This window comes from Macaca thibetana, chromosome X (assembly GCF_024542745.1).
Source record: "Macaca thibetana thibetana isolate TM-01 chromosome X, ASM2454274v1, whole genome shotgun sequence".
Lineage (NCBI taxonomy): Eukaryota > Metazoa > Chordata > Mammalia > Primates > Cercopithecidae > Macaca > Macaca thibetana.
In genome coordinates, this window is record NC_065598.1 from 126,710,912 (window position 1) to 126,732,471 (window position 21,560).

A 21,560-nucleotide genomic window follows, 5' to 3' on the forward strand; every position below is an offset into this window, starting at 1 on the left:
TTAATTCTTCTCAAATTTTTATCCCTAATTCTTACCTTAAATTTTATCTTTAAAATCTCAAAAGAAATATAACAAAATTCAATAAATGATAGTTGAGATAGGCATCTCTCACATTCCGTCACCTAGATGTGTAACCTAAGAAAACTTTAAGATGGAAGTATTCACACTACTCACATGCAGCTACGTTTCATTAATGTCTGTCTTAATATAAATATGAATTAATAATATAAATTTGTTGGCCAATACTATCATATTCAAACATGGACTCACTATAACACTGACTATGATTTAAAATATATGGCATTAGGCCGGGTATGATGGCTCACAACTGTAATCCCAGCACTTTGGGAGGCCGAGGGGCAGATCACACGAGGTCAGGAGTTCAAGACCAGCCTGGCCAACATGGTGAAACCCTGTCTCTACTAAAAATTCAAAAATTAGCTGGGCGTGGTGGCAGGTGCCTGTAGTCCCAGCTACTTGGGAGGCTGAGGCAGGAGAATCGCTTGATACTGGGAGGCGGAGGTTGCAGTGAGCCGAGATAGCAACACTGCACTCCAGCCCGGGCGACAGCGAGACTGTCTCAAAAAAAATAATAAAAAGTAAAATATATGGCATTGGGTAGGTGTGGTGGCTCACAACTGTAATCCCAGCACTTTGGGAGGCTGAGGCAGGTGGATCATTTGAGCCCAAGAGTTTGAGACCAGCCCAGGCAATGTAGTGAGATCCTGGCTCTACAAAAAATAGCCAGACACGGTGGTGTGTACCTGTAGTTCAAGTTACTTGGAAGTCTGAGTTGAGACGATTACTTCAGCCCAGGGAGGTCGATGGTGCAGTGAGCCACGATCATGCCACTGTATTCCAGTCTGGGTGATAGGGTGAGAGCCTGTCTAAAATATATATATGTCATTTAAAAACTGTGTATACATCGAGACAGATATGATACAGATACACAGTCCCACACACATTTTGCTTTCAAAATAATTCAATGTATACTGTTTGTAATTTTGTACAAAATCTTTAGAACACCTTATAATATCTGCATGAATCCATATCAATATATACTTTTGAGGGCTTGAGTTTTCTTATATTTTACTCTAGAAGAACTTTAAGAAATTATAATTCGAAAAATATATGGTAGGTCAAACATAGTGAGATGAAGTAATTTAAAATGTCTGGGCCATGTGTTATCATCTGTTGACGATTCACATATAATATGAACTTATAAACTAATGTTCAAATTATCCTGTAGTATGACTATTAAAACAAGTTATCTTCACTTACAAATTGAGTACTTTTCAAATATAATAATTAATTATTCTTGGAAATAATAATAGGTTTTAAAATATTGGCACTTTTTAGAACTGAGTTATGCTAAATTATTTCCTTATTGTACTCTACTGGCTAAGGAACAAAAAGGCCCACCCGGCATTCAGTTCTTATTACAGTTCATGGCTATTCTTATAAAGTTCATAGAAGGCTCTAGAGGGAATGCATGTAAAGTGGCACCAGTGCTCACCTAAGTAACGCCAGAGACGTCTGGAAGTCTAAGTTTGGATCCCACAAGAGGACGCTCTGGAAGATCCTCCAGACCTCAAACTCTCCAAAGAGGATGCCTTCTGCAGAGGTTCTAAGGTCTAGTATTAAGCCCTCCTTGGAATTTTCTCTCAGAGTTGTAATGTTCCTTGGCCCCAAAATTGTTTAGAATCTGAAGTTTACTGTCTAATGGAAAAGCAGGATGGCGTTGCATGTAACTAGGCTTTTGTGCTGCTGTTCTAAGTAGGGGGCCTGGTTAACGTGTGATGCCTTCCTTTGATAGTTTGGCCCCAGCGATCCTTGTTGGAGTCTGGGGAGGTTTAGACTTTAAAAATCAAACTGCCATGGAGACTGCTTTACCCAGAATTTTGGTTCACAGCCTTTATTGGATTATCTGTTGGGGCAAAGTAAAACCGGCAAGCTTATATTGCTATCTCATAGCTAAGGTTGCAAGCTATTGGAGCCTGCAGCTCCCACATGAGGGGAAAAAGAAAAAGTCCTCCCTTACAAAGCGAATTCACAAACTTGGAAGAAGCAATTTACACAAGATGTGCAGATCTCAACAGAAGGACACCGGAAACATAAAAAAGCAAGGAAACGGGATGCCTCCAAAGGAACCCAGTAATTCTCCAGCAACAGATCCCTATCCAAAAGAAATTCAAGAAATGTCAGATAGAGAATTGTGCATACTGATTTTAACCAATATTAGGGAATACAAGACACTTCTGAAAAAGAAAGGAGCAAAATGACAGAAGCAATTCTGGATATGGTTGACGTAATTACCAACCAGATACGGAGTTTTCTAGGACACACAGCAAATGTGGAACTGAAGAAATCATAGGATGAAAATACAAAGTACACTCAAAAGCTTCAATGATAGACTAGATCAAGCAGAAAAAACCCTCAGAACTTAAAATCTGAAGCCTTTTTCTTAATTCAAGCATTTAAGGGGTTGTACTCTGGCCATTCATGTGAACAAAATCTGCTGGGTTAATTGGTTTGGGGTTTTTTTTCTTTTCTTTTTTTGAAACAGAGTCTCACTCTGTCACCCAGGCTAGAGTGCAGTGGTACAATCTTGGGTCACCGCAATCTCCAACTCCCAGGTTCAAGCAATTCTCTGGCCTCAGCCTCTCGAGTAGCTGGGATTACAGTTGCCCACCATCAAGTGAAACTAGGCTGCATAAAACTTAGAAACTAGGCCTCATAAAAAAAGAACTTAAAAAAATTAACACCAGGTGGCTCTGGATAGGGTCCCACCCTGCCTCGATAGGGTCCCACCCTGATAGGGTCCCACCCTGCCAATTCCGAGAAACAACCTCATGGGGTCCCACCCTGCCAATTCCGGGGGTCCCACCCTGCCTCGAAGTTCCCGGAATCAACAACTCCAGGAAAAAAACCTCATAAGGTCCTGCTCTAACCAATTAGAACAAGACACCTTGCTCAGGCCATAGACAGACCCAATTACCACGCGCCTAAAGCTTTGTTTGAATTTCGCGCCCTAAGCTGTGTTTGAACTTGTGTTTGCCTATATAAACAGCCTGTAACAAGCAGTCGGGGTCCCAGGGCCAACTTAGAGCTTGGGACCCTAGCGCACTAGTAATAAATAACTCTCTGCTGTGAATCTCGTGTCGGTGATCCTTCGCGGCGACCCCTGCCCAGGAGGGAATCGACAGTTCGGTTCCAACACAAGCCCAGCTAATTTTTGGTATTTTCAGTAGAGATGGTGTTTCACCATCTTAGCCAGGCTGGTCTTGAACTCCTGACCTCATGATCCACCAGCCTCAGCCTCCCAAAATGCTGGGATTACAGGCGTGAGCCACCGCATTCGGCCACTGGGTTAATTGTTATACTGGGGTCTTGGATAATCATTAAAAGTGAAATAAAAATTTTAAAGAAAGTATTGGTGAAATAAAAATAGAAATGCCTTCAGAATTGTCGACATGCATTTTGTCTGAATTTTATGTTTGTCTTTGCCAGATATTTTATTTATTTATTTATTTATTTATTTATTTATTTATTTATTGAGATGGAGTTCTCTATTGCCCAGGCTGCAATGCAACGGTGCAATCTCGGCTCACTGCAACCTCTGCCTCCCAGGTTCAAGCAATTCTCCTGTCTCATCCTCCCAAGTAGCTGGGATTGCAGGTGTCTGCTACCACCCTTGGTTATTTTTGTATTTGTAGTAGAGATGGGGTTCCACCATGCTGGCCAGGCTGGTCTGGACCTCAGGTGATCTGTGGCCTCAGCCTCCCACTGTCTTTGCTGGATATTTTAAAATGTCGGTGTTAATTCAAGTTGGGGGCTTGGGGCGAGCCTGCCTCCCATTCTATTCAAAGTCTCACTGAGATAAATGCATATGTGATTGCTTCCTTTGGAAAAGCTAATCACAAACTCAAAGGATGCAACCCTTTGTCTCCCACCTGTGATCTAAAATCTCCCAAGCTTCCTCCTCTCCAGTTGTCCTGTCTTGTTTGTTTTACACATGTTGATTGATGTCTCATGTCTCCCTTATTAAAAGGAAAAATAAGTACGGTGAATGAGATAAATGTTTTAGATAAATTTTTGTGTAAATTAAAATCTTAAAGTTATTTTTTATGCTCATGTAATATCCGGGTCATTTTCAATTAAGACAGGGTTGTGATATGGGGAAATATGTTGCTAAAATTGTGGAATTGTTCTTATCTATAAATGCCTATATCTGATAGTTCAGAATTTAGTGCTGTTTAGGGTTTCACTGACATTTTATGTTACTAAGGATAAAAATTTTAGTTATCAAGTAATTTTGTATACAAAATGGGCCAGAAAGGGTTATGTTATTAGTGGAAACATAATAATTTTGTCTAATTCAGACGTTATCTAAATTTTGTTCAAATTACACTTTTGAAAAGATGATTTATGAAACAATGTAGTAAGGAATCATAAGTAGGGAAGAAAGTTGTGGAAAAGTTTAAATAATAAAATATTCTTTAAAACCTGAGAGAATTGGAGACATTTGGCTAATGAACATTTTCATAGCTAAAGTTCTTAGTCTTCATTAAAGTAAAATAAGAAATATTAAACAAATGTATCAGCAGCCTGGAGGGGTGGCTCACGCCTTTCATCTCAGCACTTTGGGAGGTAGACGCGATTGGATCACCTGAGGCCAGGAGTTCAAGACCAGCCTTACCAACATGGAGAAATCCCGTCTCTACCAAAAATACAAAATTAGCCGGGCGTGGTGGTGCATGCCTGTAATCCCAGCTACTCGGGAGGCTAAGGCAGGAGAATCCCTTGAACCCGGGGGCAGAGGTTGTGGTGAGCCGAGATCGTGCCATTGTACTCCAGCCTGGCCAACAAGAGTGAAATTCTGTCTCAAAAAAAAAAAAAAAAAAAAAAAAAAGTATCAGCAGTTTGACAATTCTTTTTTTAAATATAGGTAAGCATGAAGCTGGAATTAGTGTGAAGCCAAATTTCACATACATGCTTGCATTGCTTCACGCTATGTTGAAGGGGCATCCGCCACCATGCTGGGCTAATTTTGTATTTTTGGTAGAGATGGGGTGTACTCCATGTTGGTCAGGCTGGTCTTAAATTCCCGACCTTAGGTGATCCACCTGCCTCGGCCTCCCAAAGTGCTGAGATTACACGCATGAGCCACTGCGCCGTTTGGCATGGATACTGCTGGAGTACGTACTGGTCATGTGCCTAAAGTAAATTTCTTAATTGTACAGAATGTATAATGATATTGGTGAACTTAAGGGTATTGAATTGTGTATCAGGAATTAATGGAGCACACCAGCTTTTTATCCATAAACTAACTTTTTGGATTTTAGGCTTCCTGATATCTTAAGTGTGTTGAGTATACTCTCACAAACAGAATTTGAGTCATATTTCTCTCTCTCTGGCTAATTTCTCCAAAATTTATAAACTACGAATATTCTTAATTCACGGCAATGTGTTTGCTTGCATACAGTCAAGCAGGGTCACCAGGGTCACTCAGGGAGAGAGAACCCAGAAACCTGGCATGCGGGCAAAAGGGTAAGAATTTCTTACCAGTCAATCTCTGGCCTCTATCTCTCTGTGCAAACTGGTTAATCTCCTCTCAAGTTTTAAATTACTTGGTTTAATAATAAAAAGAACTTAAATCAAATATTTTGTCAGAAAAGTGGAGAGTGTAATGCCTTTTAGTTCACATAACGTTAGCAATCTTTGGGATATAAAGATGGTTTTATAGAGTATTGGCTCACGCCTGTAATTCCATCACTTTGGGAGCCTGAGGCAGGCGGAACACCTGAGGTCAGGAGTCCGTGAGCAGCCTGACCAACATGGTGAAACCCCATCTCTACTGAAAATACAAAAATTAGCAGGGTGTGGTGGCGGGAGCCTGTAATCCCAGCTACTTGGGAGGCTGAGACATGAGAATTGCTTGAATCTAGGAGGCGGAGGTTGCAGTGAGCCCAGATTCTGCCATTGCACTCCAGCCTGGGTGACAGAGCGAGACTCCATCTAAAAAAAAAAAAAAAAAAAAAAGGCCAGGTGTGGTGGCTTACACCTGTAATCTCAGCACTTTGGGAGGCCAAGGCAGGCGGATCACCTGAGGTCGGGAGTTTGAAACCAGCCTGACCAACATGGAGAAACCCCATCTCTACTAAAAATACAGAATTAGCTGGGCGTGGTGGCTCATGCCTGTGATCCCAGCTACTCGGGAGGTTGAGGCAGTAGAATTGCTTGAACCTGGGAGGCAGAGGTTGTGGTGAGCCGAGATCGTGCCATTGCACTCCAGCCTGGGCAACAAGAGGGAAACTCCATCTCAAAAAAATATGTATATATATATCGGTCAGATGCACAGCTTGCTAAGCGTTTTCAGGTTACAAACTGCTTTTTGGATTTTGAGAACTGTTTGTCTTGACTGCTTCACAATTGGTGACACCTGGGGACATATGAAACTAACCACACCCTTAACTTGGCAAGCCTTGGCTGCACTTAGCACACAAGTAAAGCAATTTACCATGTTTTACCTTAAGGGTAAAATTCCTAGGAATTAATTGAAACTACTGGAAATAGATTTACATGCAAGGTGTGTAAAAACAGCAAAATGTGTTTTTATAGCAAAAGGTTAAAAGAAGGCATGGAAATGTCAAGTTTTGCCTAGGGTTAAAGAATTGTTTTGAGTTAAATTAGGAAAAAGCTGAAGGTTCAAAGAAGAGATGGAAGAATTGTGGAAATTAGTCTTGCAGAAGAGGTTCTCTGTGTGAACATGTTGACTAAATTCAAAAGGGTTATAAAAGGTTTTCGCTTCTTTAAAATTTCTGAGCCATCATTTTGGCAAAACAAATAACTTGTAGTAATCTAGAATTCCCAAAATCAAACTTCAGTTTCAAAATTGTCTTCCCTGGCACCTGGCCTTTGGAATACTTCAGAGGTCCCCTGAAGTGTCCAGAAAAGAGAGGTAAACAAGATTATTTGACATGTTTAGGTACATGGTGTTAAATACAGTGAGTTCTAAATTTCTCTTCAAAGAATCAGTATGTCAGTATGTTCAGTTCTTTGTATTCCATTTTAAAGTTTAACTTCTTCATTCTCCTTGTCTCCTTGCCCCTAGTTTCAGTAAACGACCTTTTCCATCAGTTCTAATCAGTAGTTCACATCTGTTCCCCGGGCCACCTGCTCTATCCTGAGTCACCCCAGTCACCTGCTTTGACCTGTCACATTTAGTCATGTGTTCCATAAATATCCTTCCCACTGAAGCTGCTCACCCCGTCATTCTGGTTCTTACCTCTGCTCTCTTTAAAATAGCCAGTCGGAATTAGCTTAGACTGTACGGTCCAACCCTAGCCTATAGGGCAATGACACAACAGTAGGGGCTACCTGTGTCAGGGATAAGAACCCCTTCCGCTCCCCTGTTCAGGTGTGCTCTCGCCATTGCTCCATCTGTGAGATGCACCCTTCTATAGAAAAAAAATTGCCTTGCTGAGAATATTCATGTTCGAGTGCTATTTCTTCTGCAGCACTGAAAATTTATTTCAAACAATGAGATTGCCAAAATGATGCTCAATCTTCTTTAGGTTATATTTTTTGTGAATAATATTAATATGTATTCCAAAATTGTATGGGATTTCTAAAATTCTAATGTCTACACATATGCTACCAATAACGATTATAGTTATTATGCTGTTATTGCAAATTACAGAAATAACCAAATTTCCTTGTATAAAGCTACTAACTCAAGTAAATCAAATAATTAAATATCAAGAAAGTGGTGTTAAACCATCTAATACTAAAACTGTTTAAAATAGCTTATAACCAATGCTTGATCCCATATTCCTGGGAAAACAAAGTTTCAGGCACATTTGGTCACCTGATTGGCCATTCAAACATTTTATAATGGGATATCATTCAATTGTCATTTCAATGCATGTTTTCTTGTTGCAGTTTTCCCATGCAACAGAGCTGATGTTATAACAGTAGATTATTATGCTACAGTGTATTTACACCAGGTTAAAAAAAAAAAAAAAAGGCTTTTTATGGTTTGGATCTTCTGAGAACATCAGAAAAAGACTATCCTTGCCATCCACACTACAACAAAATTTAGGGACCTTGAGCTTTGGGTTCATGGTCTCACAGCTAAGAAGGGTCCCTCCACTCTTTTGGAACTGTGCGCCCACTGGAACCCTTGAGGTAAAGCTAACCAGGGAAATTTCTCCCAAGAAGAAGATGGCATCCTTGATGTGAATAGCTTTCCCAAGTTCACAGATTAAGACTTCTAGTGACATGAAACTCTTCTCTTTGAATGTTTTTTCTTGCTTATGCTTCTGTGAACAACAGAAGTGGAAAAGTGTCTGTTATGTGCACTAATAGGGTGTACTTTTATTTGTGAAGGAGCTTGCAGCCAGCCTGCAAGTATAAGGTTACATGGATAACCTTATACTTTGATAGATAAAGGATAAAGGCCCAATGTAGGTAAGAAACTTTACTGGTACATGCATTGCCTCATCATCAGTCAAAAGCAGAACATTGGTTCACTCCTCTTGGCCCATTTCATGGGTTGAAGAGAATATTGCCAGACGGCCTTCACTCTTCTCAAAGGGCATCATTTGTTAAGTCCTTTTTCCGTGATTTGCAGTAAAAGAAGCAATGATTGGAAATATATCCCTCATGACAGGTTCTATAGCAAATTCTACTGTAAAGGCTGCAGTTGCACAGTGATTCTAAATTCTCCTGTGAAAGTTGGGATAGAATTGGCTAAACAGAAAAAGTATCTGTGCGGCTGCTGGTACTTGTGGCCTATGGGGAAATACATCAAATGAGGATTATAGAAATTCAGTGGAGTCCAGGCGTGGTGGCTTACGCCTGTAATCCCAGCATTTTGGGAGGCAGAGGTGGACAGATTACAAAGTCAGGAGATGGAGACCATCCTGGCTAACACGGTAAAACCCCCATCTCTACTAAAAATACAAAAAATTAGCCTGGTGTGGTGGCGGGTCCCAGCTACTCAGGAGGCTGAGGTAGGAGAAAGGCATGAATCCGGGAGGCATAGCTTGCAGTGAGCCGAGATTGCACCACTGCACTCCAGCCTGAGCGACAGAGCGAGACTCCATCTCAAAAAAAAAAAAAAAAAATTCAGTGTTTGGGGATTGATGAAGAAATTGCTTCATTAAGTGAGTAAACTCTTTGTCTAGCTCATTCTTTGATCTGTTTGGTTTTAGGAGGTTTGGTTTATGGGGATCTTGGGTAAGGGCATACTCCAAACTCTTGGGATATCCTCCCAGTAGTCATAATCATAGTCTCCCTGGTGTGCTGCATTCTCTCAAAGGTTTTAAATGCTTGCATGCAGCCGTCTCTAGAATGAAATATAGTTTCTTTTCAACTGGAATAACAAGAGCCAAAAGAATGTGCAACCATGAGGGCACCATAACCTATACATGACATGCTGAGAATGAAAACCCAAAATGATAATAACCAAGAGTGGTGCTAAGGCCTTAAGTTTTGGTCACACTCTCACTCAAGGGAAAACCTGAATAAAGGGTAATTTTTTAAACAAACTTCTGGGAGGTCATTGTTTTGACTGAGCTCATGCACTACACCGCAACAAACCAAACCAAACCAAACCAAATGGAGTCACTCGTGCTAAAACTTTAGGGAAACGCATAGATTCTACAAGAGACCAGATTTTGTTTGTTTCTCCTGCATATCTCTATAACAAACATTTCTGACAGCATAGGTATCAACCCCCTGAAGTTCCCATTAAATATTGTAGCAAAATTCATTTCCTCTCGCCTAGAGACCATCAAGCTTCAAATGATCATGCAACCAGGGTTCCAGCCGGTTCCAGGTGAAGACACCACCCCTGGCCATCAAGAAACTACCCTGCCTCCACTAGATAAAGCATAGTGAGAGTTCTGTGATTTCCAACAGGTAGGGACTATGCCCCAGATCAGCATGAAGCAGTTACAGAAGAAAGCCCTTCAGTCCCTCTGCCTCACATAAAGATTTATGAGGATCACCTCTCAGCGGGGAGATGAAGCAGGAGAATAGGGTCTGGAGGCAGGGGACCTAAGGCTGTTTTATGCTGACTTCCTAGAACTAAATTGAAAGGAAAACCCTAACTTTCAATGCCTTCGTAACAGAAGGACCAGAGACTATTCCCTTTGACCTTTTCTGCACTACAGATGGAAAACTGGCTGTGGCAACAAATTAGACTGATTTCTGGCCTAGTCTTCCTTTGCATAGAAGTATAACTTTGTAACTTCACCCTAGCCTCTGATTGGTTTCTTTTTGCAACCAATCAGATGTTTGCACAGGAGTGTGACCTTTGTAACTTCACTTTAGCCTCTGGTTGGCTCCTTTCTGCAACCAATCAGACTGATTTCGGGCGACCACTTCACTTACATGAGGTGAGCATGAAGTGGCCAATGGGAAACTTCTAGAGGGTATTTGAACCAAAGAAGATTCTGTATCCAGGTCCTTGAGCCTCTGCTGAGGCCATCTCCCCCACTGTGGAGTGTACTTTCGTTTTGAGTAAACCCCTGCTTTCATTCTTTTGTTGTTTCATTTTTGTGCAATTATTTGTTCAAAATGCCAAGAACCTGGACAACTTGCAATCCTGACTCTCTACGGGTCACAAGACCAGGTTGCAACAAACTGGACAAATCTCCAGGAATCCATGTTCAGTGGCGCCTTTATCTCTGGGTGGCGTTTTTTGATAAACAAAAGGCGGGTGAAAAGGGCTCCAAGACAGGACTTGTTGAAAATGTGGAGCACTACTGCCACCGTGAGGAAATCGTTTCAAGACGGACTACGCCATCATGGCGTCCTTCCCGGGAAACTTCCCTATGGGGGAAAGGCTGATCTGTGAGCTTGGTTCCCAGGCTGTCTTCTTGCCTTCTCTAAGGCCTGAAAAGAGACAGGGACATTAGCGGTATCTTGGCGTAGAATCTGGAGAGTGCGGGTTTTGGAGTGAACCAGCAGCTGCCAGGAAGTACTAGCACAGGAAACTTGGTTCCTCCTGGTGTGGGCAGGACAGTAGGAACCCACATAGAGGCTCTTGTGGGCATCTGTCTCTTCTACCTGCCCTTTGGAGCAAGAGTCAGCAGGCTTTCACGTGCTGGCATTTTGCTATGGGTCTTGGGGTCTCTGGTAGCATCAGTATCGCTCACAAGGAACACAGTTATTCCAAGGGAAGTTTACAGGATTTGCTGTTAGAACTTTCACTCACCAGGTTCTACAACAAGGTAACGCCAATGTCCATGTCTCTTTTAAGGCCTTAGACGAGAAGGCAAGGACGCTGAGCATGGAGTCCAAGCCTATTCCACCTCCCCACAGACCAGACCTTCCGCAACTGGTAGTCCTTACAAGAACGCTGTAATGGCGTAGGGATTCGTTAAATGACATCCTCGCGATGGCAGTAGTGCACCAGATATGCCAGAAAACCCTGTCTTGGAGCCCTCTTCTCCCGCCCTTCCTGTCTGAAAAAACGCGACCCATAGACAAAGGTACAACCAAACATGGATGCCTTCTATTTTGCCCAGTTTGGAGCCTGCTGGTCTTACTGCTGCTCTTTTTCATTTTGTTTTCCACTTGAAATCAAACCGAGGCCTAAAGCACTAGTCCTCATCAGGAATCCAGTTCTTTCAGAAATTAAATATCCTCCTGACCTACTCTGTGTGGGTTTGATTTACTTCAGAGTTACAGGTCCAGTAATTTCCGAGGCATCAAACTGTCTCCTTCAGGGAATAAATTCAGTGGACAAAAACACAAAAAAGAGAAAAGGGACCGGGCGCGGTGGCTCACGCCTTTAATCGCAGCACTTTGGGAGGCCGAGGCTGGCGGATCACCCGAGGTCAGGAGTTAGAAACCATTATGGGCAACATGGCAAAAATCCTGTCTCTACTAAAAATACAAAAACTAGCTGGGCATGGTGGCACACGCCTGTAAACCCAGCTACTTGGAAGGCTGAGGCAGGAGAATCACTTGAACCTGGGAGGGGGAGGTTGCAGCAAGTGGAGGGCGCGCAATTGCTCTCCAGCCTTGGCAACAGAGTGAGAGTGTCTCAAAAAAAAAAAAAAAAAGAAAGAAAGAAAAAAGAGAGAGAGAGAGAAAAGGGCTGAACGCTTGGAAAAGATCTCCAGCAAACAATTTAAAAATCCCAGAGGTCTTTGCACTGGCTCCCGTGTCAGGCATCCAGGGAATTCTTCCTATTCTAAGAGCCTTATGTGATGCACTGTAGGCAACACTTTGGCATGAGCCATTAGAGAGGAAACCAGGTGACGCTCCTTACTGCATGCCATATGTACTCCAAATGCCATGATACTCATAGTACATATGTTCAATTCCTGTCAAGGTGGCTCAGAGTTTCATCTCATGGTCTCATCATTTAACATCAAAACACAGCATGTGCACATGCCTTTACATATTCTTCAAGTATCTCCTGAGAATTTATGGGGTGTGTGTTTGTGTTTGTGTGTGTCTCTGAGAGTTTTATAATTGGTCTTTCAGGTATAAGGATTACAGTATTCTCCAACTAGTAAATTAAAGAATAATGCTTGACAAATATTAAGAAAAATCCGTGTATTAATAACGTAGAAAAAAACCGCTACCATACAACTTGTCAAGGTAACTCATGAACTTATGAATTATTTCCATGCATATCTTTCAATATGTGCATACATTAACTTCGTGCAAAAAGATAAATCTGTATAAAAGGTGGATTACTGTGTACACCATGGTTTGAATCAGACCAAGTATGTATTTTAATGAACCTTTCAGATGCATGAATTCATTTGAATGTCACCAGTACTAAGTATTATATGTCAACATTTCATGCCTTCAATATAAATAAAGGTAAATCTTAACATACGGCCTCAGGAAAATTACTTCAGTAAAGCAGACAATATCAACTCTTTGATTTTTTACAGCTACATCACTGCAAGTTTCTGAAAAAAAGTTCATGAAGAGAAAAAGACATCAGAAATTATGGCTACCTAAAATTTTGCTCAATTTGTGTAAACAATTTCCATTCTTAACAATTTGCTTTTGGTTTCCATTGGATTTTAAACTGAGATGTAATACATGCACCCTCATCAAGTATCTCATCTTTTTAAGAACTTAGTTTCTGCACAACTAAGTCTTCCCATTTCTACTCTTTTTCACTCTGCATCATATCTGCAGTATTTTATTGTGATATCAAATAGTCTTGTAGTAATGGGGAGAAACCTTAGGTTTCCATGCCTAAGGAGAGAAGAAAAAAAAAAAAGCTTACCTCTAAAGGCTTGGAGAAGAGCAAATCTAGTCACCAGGCCACGTGGTTCTTGTCCTGATTCTCTACTCAGGTTCCCTGGGAGTTTTACACCATGTTCTGATCTAGTCAGTAGGCCTTATACATTGAGGGGGAGGATGCTATTTAGTGGGGCACTAACATAAGGGTACGGATACCTCTCAAGCCTGACAGGACACCCACAGCCCTACTTGAATAGACACAAACACAGGAATCACTATAAATACTAATCAGATTGATCACAGGATTTTGTCTCATAGTTTCATTATTTAACATTGAATTAGAAATATTTTCCTGTGTCATTAAACAGCTGTCACTTAGAACTGTGCCCTATGACTTTCTTGTGTGTCATATTGCTTTTCAGTTAGGAATCAGTCCTATATTTTCTCATTAGTAACAAAGACATGGAATTTGCAAAGAAGTTAAAAATAACCATGTACTGATCTCATAAAACTGCATTAAACAATTATCATTGTTTCCATATTTCCTCTCATTTTTTCAACATGCAGATAAAAAGTTCTATATATACAGTCAAACACCACAATAAATTTACATTTTAATTGAATTTAGCTATATATAAGGTTGAAGAATTAAAAGTTTCACATCTGATTCCTGAGTTTTTTTAATTCTCATAAGAAAGTTGCAATATCTGAATTTTGGACAATAAAATATTTGCAAAAACTTCTTGATTGGACTATTCATCAAAACATAAGTTCTCCATTTTCACTTTTATATCTAAAATATATATATATTTATACACACATAAAATAGAAATACATGTTTATATACAATATAAACATATGTATTATACACACTTATACCTAGAAAATTAGGATGTTTAATTCTTCTCAAATTTTTATTAATTCTTTCCTTAAAATTTTATCTTTGAAATCTCAAAAGAAAGACAACAAAATTCAATAAATGATAGCTGAAATAGGCATCTCTCACATTCAGTCACCTGGATGTGTAACCTAAGAAAACTGTAAGATGGATGCATTAATATAACTCACACGCAGCTAGAATGCTTTATTAGTGTCTCTGTTTATATAATGATGAATTAAAGTTTTGAATTTGTTGGCCAAAAATACCATCTTCAAACATATACTCATTATAACACCTACCATGATTAAAAATATATAGCATTGGCTGGGCCCAGTGGCTCACTACTGTAATCCCGACACTTTGGGAGGCCAAGGTAGGTGGATAGCTTGAGCCCATGAGTTCAAGACCAGTCCTGGTAGTGAGACCCCGTCTCTACAAAAAATACAAAAAATACAAAAAATAACCGGGCATGGTGGCGTGTAACGGAAGCCCAGCTATGTAGGAGGCGGAGATGGGAGGACCACCTGAGTCCAGGGAGGTTGATCCTTTAGTGAGCCATGATCATGCCATTGCACTCTTGCCTGGGCAACAGTAAGACACAATCATATATATATTTAAAATATTGTTATATACCTACAGATATAAATACACACACACTCAACACAGTTTAAATATAATTTGCATGCATACTGTTTGAAATTTGTACAAAATCTTCAGCATTGTCTTATACTCCTTGAATATATCTACATCCATATATACTTCTGAGTACTTGAAATTTTTTTATATTTTACTGTAGAAGAACTTAAAGGTATTATAAAGCAGAAAACATGCTGGGTCTCATATAGTGAGAAGAAATAATGACTTTTAAAATGTCTGTGCTAGGTATTTTCATCTGTTCATTATGCACATATAATATGGACTTTTATAACCTAATGTTCAAATTCCCCTGTAGCACAACTGTTTTTGTTTTTTAATGTTAGATATGGGGTTTCCCTAGGTTGACCAGTTTGATCTCGAACTCCTGGCCTCAAGCAATCCTCCCATGTCAGCCTCCCAAAGTGTTAGGATTACAGGCATGAGGCACCAAGCCCAGCCACTTTGTAGTAGAACTGTTAAAACAAGATTTCTTCACTGATAACTTGAGTACTTTTCAAATATAATTAATTATTCATGGAAATAATGACAGGTTTAAAATCACTGGCACTTTTTAAAACAGTTGGTAAAATCCATATAACATAAAATTAACCATTAAAATGTGTGAAATGCAGTGGCATTTAGTACTTTCACAAGGCAGTACAAGTACTACCTCTATCTAGTGGCAAATCATTTTCATTACCACAAAAGAAAACCCTGGACCCATGAAGCAGTCATTCCCCATTCCACTCTCTGCCCAGCCCCTAGCAAACACTCATCTACTTTCCCTCACTACTGATCATCACAATAAGTGGCTTTTTCAAAGTCTTGCTTTTTTCACTTAGCGTGTTTCAAATTTCATGCATTGGTTATCTATCTTATTGATATCTATCTCTTGGATATCTATCTTTGCTGTTGTAACTTCATCCACCCAATTTATCACCTGAAGGAGACAATTTGATGCCATGGAACTTGCTGGACCTGCAACTGTGTGAAGTAAATCTAACCAGATAGACTCAGTGAGGAGTGTATTTAATTTCTGAAAGAACAAAATTCCTGATAAGCATGGGTGGTTTAAGCTGCATTTTGTTTTTAAATGGAAAAGAAAAACAAAAAAAAAAAATTCAACAGTAAGACCACGTTGCACCAAACTGGACAAGTCTCCAGGCAGCCATGTTTGGTGGTGCCTTTATCTCTGGTTTGCTTATTTCACAGAGGAAGGGCAGGAGAAAGGGCTCAAAGATAGGGCTTCCCTGAAAATGTGGAGCACTACTGCCACCGTGAGGAAATCGTTTAAAGAAAGAATACTCCAGTACAGCCTCCTTCCCAGGAAGCCTAGCTGCGGGGAAAGGCTGATGTATAGGGAGGTGGAAGATGCTTGGCCTCCAGGTGACGTCTTCTTGCCTTCTCCTCTAACGCCTGAAGAGTGACCTAGACATTGGTAGTATCTTGGTGTAGAACCTGGAGAGTGAAGGGCTTGGAGTGAACCAGCAGCTGCCAGGCGGTCCTGGCACAGGAAGTTGTGGGGCGGGGCCTCAGTTCCTCCTATGTGGGCAGGACTGCAGGAACCCACTCAAACACACATTGAGGCTCTTGTAGGCATCTGTCTCTTCTTCCTGTCCCTTGGAGCAAGAGTCAGCAAGCTTTCTCATGCTGGCATCTTGCTATGGGTCTTTGGGTCTCTGATAGAATCAGTACCACGCACAAACAACAGGTTTATTCCAAGGGAAGTTTACAGGATTTGCTATTAGAACCTTCACACTCCAGGTTCTATAGCAAGATATTGCCAATGTCCAGGTCTCTTTTAAGGCCTTGGACAAGTAGGCAAGGACGCCCAGCATGGAGGCCAAGCCTCTTTCACCTCTTACCAGACCACACCTACCCCAACAGGTAGTGCTCAGAGAACTCTGTAATGGCGTTAAACGACTGTAATTTGTTAAACGTCTTCCTCGCGATGGCAGTAGTGCTCCAGATATGTCAAGAAGCCCTGTTTGTAGCCCTCTTCTCCCGCCCTTCCTGTCTGAAAAAACGTCACACATACACAAAGAGCCACCAAACCTGGATGCCTTCTATTTTGCCCAGTTTAGAGCCAGCTGGTCTTACTGCTGTGTTTTTTCTTTTTGTTTTCCACTTGAAATCAAACCAAGGCCTAAACCAACCACCCTTGTCAGGAATCTTGTTCTTTAAGAAATTATTCTCCTGACCTAGTCTGTGTGGGTTTGATTTACTTCAGAGTTACAGGTCCAATAATTTCCATGGCATTAAACTGTCTTCTTCAGGGGATAGCTTCAGTGGATGAACGCACAAAAAGGAGAAAAGGGCTGAAAGCTTGGAAAAGATCTCCAGCAACAATTTAAAAATCCCAGAGGTCTTGGCCCTGGCTCCCCTGTCAGGCATCCAGGGAATTCTTCCTATTCTAAGAGCCTTATGTATACATTGTAGGAAACAATTTGGCATGAGCCGTTAGAGGAGAAACCAGGTGACACTCCTTACTGCATGCCATGTATACTCCACATGGCATGATACTCATAGTACATATGCTTAATTCCTGTCAAGGTGAATCAGAGTTTCATCTCATGGTCTCATCATTTAACATCAAAACACAGTATGTGCCCATGCCATTACATATTCTTCAGGTATTTCCTGAGACTTTATGGGCTGTGTGTGGTTGTGTTTGTGTGTGTCTCTGAGAGTTTTATAATGTCTTTTAGGTATAAGGATTAACTAGTAAATTAAAGAATAATGCTTGACAAAGATTAAGAAAAATCCATGTATTAATAATGAAGAAGACCACTACCATACAACTAGTCAAGGCAACTTAAGAACTTTTGGATTATTTCCAGGGATATCTTTAAATACATATATACATTGTTAATTTCATGAAAAAAATAAATCTGTATTAAAAGTGGATTACTGTGTACACTGTGGTTTGGATCAGATCAAGTGTGCATTTTAACAAACCTTTGAGGAGGGTGAATTCATTTGAATGTCACCACTACTAAGTCTTATATGTCAACATTTCACGCCTTCAATATGAGTAAAGGTAAACCTTAAAATAGGGCCTCACAAATATTACTTTAGAAAAGTAGACACTTATCACCTTTTTGTTTGGATTTTTAAAGATACATTACTATACGTTTCAAAACAAAATGCCATGAAGAGACAAAGAGAACAGAAAGCATGAATACCTAATATTCTGCTCAATATGTGTAACCATTTTCCACTCTTAACCATTTGCTTTTGGCTTCCATTGGATATTGAACTGAGATGAGATCCACTCACCATCATCAAGCATCTCCTCTTTTTAAGAACTCAGTTTCTGCCCAACCAAATCTCCCCATTTCTACTGTTTTTCATTCAGCATCCTATCAGCAGTGTTTTATTACGATAACAGATAGTCTTGTTGTATTGGGAACAGACCTTAAGGATCCATGCCTAAGGAGAGAAGAAAAAATAAAGCTTATCCCCAAGGTCTTGGAGAAGAGCAAATCTAGGCACCGGGCCACATAGTTGTTGTCCTGATTCCCTCCCCAGGTTCCCTGGGAGTTTTACTCCATGTTCTGACCTAGTCATTAGGCCTTATATGTTGACGGGGAGGCTGCTGTTTAGTGGGGCTATAACATAAGTGCCCATATAGCTCTCAAATCTGACAAGACATACATAGCCCTATTTGAATGGACACAAACAAATGACTATAAATGCTAATCAGATGGATCACAGGATTTTGTCTCATGGTTTCATTATTTAACATTGGAACATAAATATTTTCCAGTGTCATTAAAAGGCTATGACTGGCTGGGTGTGGTGGCTCACACCTGTGATCCCAGCACTTTGGGAGGCCAAGGTGGGTGGATCACTTGAGGTCAGGAGGTCGAGACAAGCCTGGCCAACACGGTGAAACCCTGTCTCTACTAAAATACAAAAAAATAATTAGCCAGGGATGGTGGTACATGCCTATAATCTCAGCTACTTGGGAAGCTGAGGCAGGAGAATCGCTTGAACCGAAGGCAGAGGTTGCAGTGAGCCAAGATCGTGCCAATGCACTCCACCATGGGTAACAAAGTGAGACTCCATCCGTCTCAAAACAAAGCAAAAAAAGCTATGGCCAGGCCCGGTGGCTCACGCCTGTAGTCCCAGCACTTTGGGAGGCCGAGGCAGGCGGATCACCAGGTCAGGAGATTGAGAGCAGTCTGGCTGAGATGGTGAAACCCCGTTGTGGGGTGGGGCCTCAGTTCCTCCTATGTGGGCAGGACTGCAGGAACCCACTCAAACACACATTGAGGCTCTTGTAGGCATCTGTCTCTTCTTCCTGTCCCTTGGAGCAAGAGATGTCCCTTGGGCAACAAGAGGAAAATATCTACTAAAAATACAAAAAATTAGCCGGGCATGGTGGCGGGCACCTGTAGTCCCAGCTACTTGGGAGGCTGAGGCAAGAGAATGGCATGAACCCGGGAGGCGGAGCTTGCAGTGGGTGGAGATCTCACCACTGCACTCCAGCCTGGGCGACAGAGCAAGACTCTGCCTCAAAAAACAAACAAACAAACAAACAAACGAACAAAAATAAAACTATGACTTAGGACTGCCTCTTATGACTTTGTTGTATATGTGTCTTACTGTTTTTCACTTAGGAATCAGTCCTATACTTTCTTATTAGTGAGGAAGACATGGAATTTGCAATGAAGTTAAAAAAAAACCCTTTGGGAGGCGGAGGCAGGCGGATCACAAGGTCAAGAGATTGAGACCATCCCACCAACATGGTGAAAACCCGTCTCTACTAAAAACACAAAAATTAGCTGGGCCTGGTGGTGTGCACCTATAGTCCCAGCTACTCGGGAGGCTAAGGCAGGAGAATCACTTGAACCTGGGAGGTGAAGGTTGCAGGGAGCCAAGTTCGTGCCACTGCACTCCAGCCTGACAACAGAGTGAGACTCCCTCTCAAGAAATAAAAGGGGCGGGGGGCTGAGCACGGTGGCTCACACCTGTAATCTCAGCACTTTGGGAGACCTGGGAGGGCAGATCACCTGAGGTCGGGAATTCGAGACCAGACTGACCAACATGGTGAAAGCCCATCTCTACTAAAAATACAAAATTAGCCGGGCGTGGTGGCACATGCCTGTAATCTCAGCTACTCGGGAGGCTGAGGCAAGACAATCGCTTGAACCTGGGAGGCAGAAGTTGCAGTGAGCCAAGATCATGCCATTGAACTCCAGCCTGCGCAACAAGAGCAAAACTACATCTCAAAAAAAAAAAAAAAAAGGAAAAAAAAAATAAAAATAACCATATGCTGATCCAGAGAAAACCAATGTAATAAAACTCTGTATTAACCAATATTAACCATTTCCATATTTACTCCAATTTTTTTCCTACACAAATAAAAAGTTCTATATATACAGTCAAACATGACAATAAATTTACATTTTACTTCAATTTAGCTATATATAAGGTTAAAGAACTAAAAGTTTCACCACTGATTCCTTAGCAGTTTTTGATATTCTCATAAAAAATTTGCAATACCTGAATTTTAGACAATAAAATATTTGCTGAGAACTTGTGATTGGCCTATTCATCAAAACATAAGATCTCAATTTGCACCTTTAAATCAAAAATATATATGTATTTATACATACATAAACATATAAATACATATGTATATACAACATAAACATGTATTATACATATTTATATACAACATAAACATATGTATTATACATATTTATACCTCTGAAAATCAGGATTTTTAATACTTCTCAAATTTTTATTCCTAGTTCTTAGCACAAAACATTATCTTTAAAACTTCAGGCTGGGTGCAGTGGCTCACACCTGTAATGCCAGCACTTTGGGAGGCTGAGGTGGGCGGATCACAAGGTCAGGAATTCGAGACCAGCCTGGCCAACATGGTGAAACCCCGTCTCTACTAAAAATACAAAAAAATTAACCGGGCATGGTGGTGCATGCCTATAGTCCCAGCTACTCGGGAGACTGAGGCAGGAGAATCACTTGAACCCAGAAGGCAGAGGTTACAATGAGCCGAGATTGTGCCACTGCACTCCAGCCTGGTGACAGAGCGAGACTCCGTCTCACAAAAAAAAAAAAAAAAAAAAAAAAAAAAATCAAAAGAAAGATAACAAAATTCAATAAATGGTAGTTGAAATAGGCATCTCTCACATTCAGTCACCTAGATGTGTAACCTAAGAAAACTGTAAGATGGATGCATTCACAAAACTTACATGCAGCTAGAGCGCTTCATTAGTGTCTCTGTTTATATAACGATGAATTAAATATATGAATTTACTGGCCAAAAATATCATCTTCAAACATATACTCACTATAACACCTACCACGATTAAAAATATATGGCATTGGCTGGGCATGGTGGCTCACAACTGTAATTCCAGCACTTTGGGAGGCCTAGGCAGGTGGATAGCTTGAGCATAGGAGTTCAAGTCCAACCCTGACAATGCAGAGACACCCCATCTCTACAAAAAATACAAAAAATAGTCGGGCATGGTGACCTACAACAGAAGCCCTAGCTACGTAGGAGGCAGAAATGGGAGGATCACCTGAGCCCATGGAGGTTGATGCTGCAGTGAGCCATGATCATGCTTCTGCAGTCCACCCTGGGCAACAGAGTAAGACGCTGTCTAAAATATATATACACACATATACGTACACACATACATGTATATGTACATGTATGTGTGTATATACGTATACACACACATATATATTCACCATTACCTTATACTCTTTGAATATATCTACATCAATACATACTTTTGAGTGCTTGAAATTTTTTATATTTTACTCTAGAAGAACTGTA

The 21,560-nt window shown here is 40.8% G+C and overlaps 1 long non-coding RNA gene across 8 annotated transcripts in view; it reads right to left on the reverse strand.

The window, feature by feature from the left end:
- The window catches only part of LOC126946924 (uncharacterized), a 109,854-nt gene continuing 88,294 nt past the window's right edge, over window positions 1-21,560 (reverse strand). For 5 of the 8 annotated variants that reach the window (XR_007722801.1, XR_007722802.1, XR_007722798.1 and 2 more), the window contains one exon: window positions 6,233-18,175. This is a non-coding gene — a long non-coding RNA (uncharacterized LOC126946924). Of the gene's footprint in view, window positions 888-6,232; window positions 18,176-21,560 lie in introns of those variants that run through there. The other 3 variants (XR_007722800.1, XR_007722799.1, XR_007722803.1) reach the window with 3 other exon arrangements.